This window comes from Aphis gossypii, unplaced genomic scaffold, assembly GCF_020184175.1.
Source record: "Aphis gossypii isolate Hap1 unplaced genomic scaffold, ASM2018417v2 Contig00093, whole genome shotgun sequence".
NCBI classification, from domain to species: Eukaryota; Metazoa; Arthropoda; class Insecta; order Hemiptera; family Aphididae; genus Aphis; species Aphis gossypii.
Window position 1 is genome coordinate 91,505 of NW_026083013.1, and position 3,923 is coordinate 95,427.

Genomic DNA, 3,923 nt, shown 5'->3' on the forward strand with positions numbered 1-3,923 from the left:
CGACACGACCGTGTCAACTCTCCCCCCCAAGCTGATAGACACCTTTTTCTAGAGCCGTGTGGTGCCATCGGGTGCCCCGGGCACCTACAGTTGCGATGGGGGAACTGGCTATTACCGCCCAGTTTCCCACTTGCCAAGACTATTCCCGGTATAGGGCCTCGATATCGACAAGGATGTCGTCACCGCCCACCTCTATTGGTTCGTGTGACACGACCGCTGGAGGGAGGGCCTGACAAGCATCCTCGTCTACGGTCGGGGTCCCCTCCCGGGGAATAGCGTCCACCGGAGTTTCCGGCTGCCGTTCCGGGATCGGGGCTGGAGGCGGTGGCTGTGTCCGTGGTGGAACGCTTGGCGGCTGGGCCAGCGGTTGGACAGCCGTCGGCTGCGTTCGTGGTCGGGCGGTTGGCGGCTGTGTCCGCGGTCGGGCGGTTGGCGGCTGTGCCCGTGGTTGGGCAGTTGCCGGCTGTGGCCGCGGCTGGACGGTCGGCAGCCTCCGGCGTTGTTGCTGGCTGGGACGTCTGTGCACCGGTGGTAGGGCACTGGCCCCTGTGCTGCGCGTGCCGGGGGTGGTTGGCGGACTGGCCCCGGTATGGGCCGACGGTCCGTCGGTGCCGGTGGACTCGCCGGTGCAGCCCTCGCGTGCTCGCGCCACCCGCGCTCATACGCCGCACACAGACGAGGGTCTGCCCGTAGCTCCGCCGTGTCCACGTCGCCGATCTGCTGGACCGATAGTCCCTGCGGTGCGTCCGGAGGGAACTCTGCTCCCAGCCCGATCAGCGTCGCCCTGGTCTGCCGCAAGATGTCGAGTTGGGAGGTGGTCAGCCACACCAAGTCCTCCAGACTCGACCGCATGTGGCCTCGGCTCGGCCGCCACCGGCTGTCCCGGCCCGCCAGATGCTTATCACTTTCGCGTGACATCTATACGGGGATAGTATAAAAACATAAAAAATAATAATCGGGGTTAATGGTGGTACCCCCACGCAGGTTCCGGTGAGCTACCGTAATACCACCATTTTTTTTTTCGATTAAGAATCAGCCTTTCAAGCAATTTGTAGCTAATACTCAGAAATGCAATTGGACGATAACTCTGAGGGAGGTCTTTTGGTTTCCCCGGCTTGCAGACTGCTATTATTTTGACTTTTTTAAATATTGGGGGAATATTTCCATTCTCTAAAATGTTGTTAAAAAAGGAGACTAGCCAAGCTCTAGTGCGTGGTCCAAAGTGTTTGTAAAACTCCGGGAAAATCTCATCAACACCGGCAGATTTCCCGGACTGAAGTTTAGATATAGCCATGTTGATCTCATCTAGTGAAAATGGAGCAGATATCGTGTCTCGTCTGACAGCCTCTTTTTTGAGAATAGAGAGTTTTTTCTTAATGTCCATAGTAAATTGTTTGTGTGATGGAGCTCTAGACATTTCAATTATACGGTTAGCTATGAGGTTCGGATTAATCTTTGGGAGGTTAGATTTTGAGGATCCATCAGATCCGAGTCTGCGAAGAAGGCGCCATGCTCTACGACTGGAATGTTTGAAATCTGTGTTTTCAACCATCTTTATCCATCTGTCTCGGCGCTGTTTATCTAAAGCCTCAAGCGTTTTTTTTGCATCATCACTATTACCGGATTGTTTAAAAGAAGTGTACAATGTTTCACATTCCTGGTTCCAACCAGGGATGTACTCTTTCCTAAATCCTCGTGGTATGGTTTTCTTTGCAGAGTTTATGACAAGTTTTGAGAAGCGACTATAATTTCCACTACTTGGTGGAATCCATCTTATACTATCATCTATATTTTTTGTAAAGGAGATCTAGTCAGCTTTTCGGAAATTCCATCTTGGCTTAGGAATAGACTTAATTGTTTGGATTTGGTATCTTACCTCTATGACTACTGGCCTGTGTTGGCTATTTGGAAAGTCTCTTAAGACTCTTCTCTGGGTTGGTAGGGAAGCTCCATTTCTTTCCGTTGATATAAATCACAAGTCTGGGTTATACTATCTGTTCCATCTTGCAGAGTGGAAAGTACCTTTTTGTTTCGCGTCGTGGACTAACTTTACTCCTTCAGCTTCGCTCTACGCTACTAGATTGTCTCCGCAGGAGTTATTAACTCTATATCCCCAGCTTGTATGATGACTATTAAAGTCGCCAATATATATTGCTGGATATTTGATTGTACTAAGAGCAGGAGTGGGCCAATCAGTAGCCGGAGGCTTGTAAATATTATTTACATAGAGGTTCCCTATCTGGGTAACTATGGAAAATATGTTATTATCGTCTGAGGATTTAATGTGGTTCCATCTTAAATCGTTTTTGACATAAGTAGCAGTTCCATATTTACTATAGTAAGTTGCGCCAGCGATAGAATAACTTGAGATTGTTCCTCTTTTCATAAGTTGGTCTTGGTCACATGTATGTGTTTCCTGGATAGCAAGAATGTCTATCTTTTCATCGTCTAAGATTCTACATAATACATCAGCTTTACCTTTACTAAGGCCCTCCATCTTCAACTGCATTATTCGGAATACATCCTTCGTTAAGAAGCCCTTCTAAGGGCTTTTTTGACTAGTATGCCGTTTGTTCGCTTGCATAGTAGGCGGGAGATGCTAGGAGCACAGTCCGTCAACCAAGGGTCCGTATACTTTAGCCAGTTGACAAAATAAAATTTTATCAATTGTTACCAGGGTGCACTGCGAGGAAGCGTATACGGGGCGCACCCCTATGTGCATAGTGATATTTAAGTATTAAAAAAAAACTTACTAGTGCATTTCTGCGGGAGTTGAAATTTTCTCGTAAGTCCTTGGTTTTCTAAAATTTAAAAAATTGTATTATTAAAATAATCATATTCAAATTGCACCTAGTCAGGAAACTGTTTTATTGAATTCAATAATTACCTGCTTCTCCTCTTGCCATCAGCATTTGCCCCTGTGGCTTCTGTTACATATATTAAATTTTGTTTTAAACAACAAAACACATGTTTATTATTGCTTAATTAATTAAAATTTAATATCCAATATAGGTATACTAACTTTTATTTTTAGTATTATAGAGGTAAAAAGTTAACATTTTCCAACAGTTTTAAAAAAAATCAAGAAAAACAAAAAAAAAAAATGACTGAAAAACGGCAATTTTTACGCAAAACCAGTTTTCGACCAAATCGATTTTTTTTTATTGTTGTTATTCAAAAACGAATCACTGAAAATACTTGAAATTTTCACCAAATGTTAATGTCAGTGGTATCTGTATATAGATAAATTTTCAAAAAATTTTGACTTTTTTTGAGTTATACCACTGAAATTTTCGATTTTTTTTAGAAATTTTTTTTTTAGTGTCGATAAAAAATTTTTGGATGACCAAAAAGTTTTGAAAATTTAATACAAGGTTCCTTATGAATTGTTTTTATTGTAGTTAAAAAAAATTAAAAATCGTTAGTCACAATTTTTTTTTATAAGAGTTTATATTTCAAATTTTTACGAAATCTGTCGAAAACGCGAAAATTTGCAAGTAATTTTGAAGTTGAAAAATCATAAAATTTTTTTCTTTTATAACTAAGTTTTGAAAATTTGGTACAAGGTTCTCCATACATTTTTCTTCAAATATCTGTAAAAAAAACTCTACCGGATTCAGACAAAAAATTTTTATGAGTGTTTGAAATTTAAATTTTTACAAAACCGCGTTAAATAACAGTTTAGCCTCAAACGATTTTTGATATTTGTTATAATTCAAAAAGTATAATTCGTAGATACTTGAAAATTTTACCAGTTATTTAGATTGGTATTTTATTTACTTGATTTAATTTTCAAAATATTTTGAGTTTTTTTGAGCTATTTATAGACAACTGAAGTTTTCAATTTTTCTGAAAAATTTTTTTGAAGGGTCGATAAAATTTTTTTGGCCCTATCAAAATACTTGAAAATTTAATACAAAGTT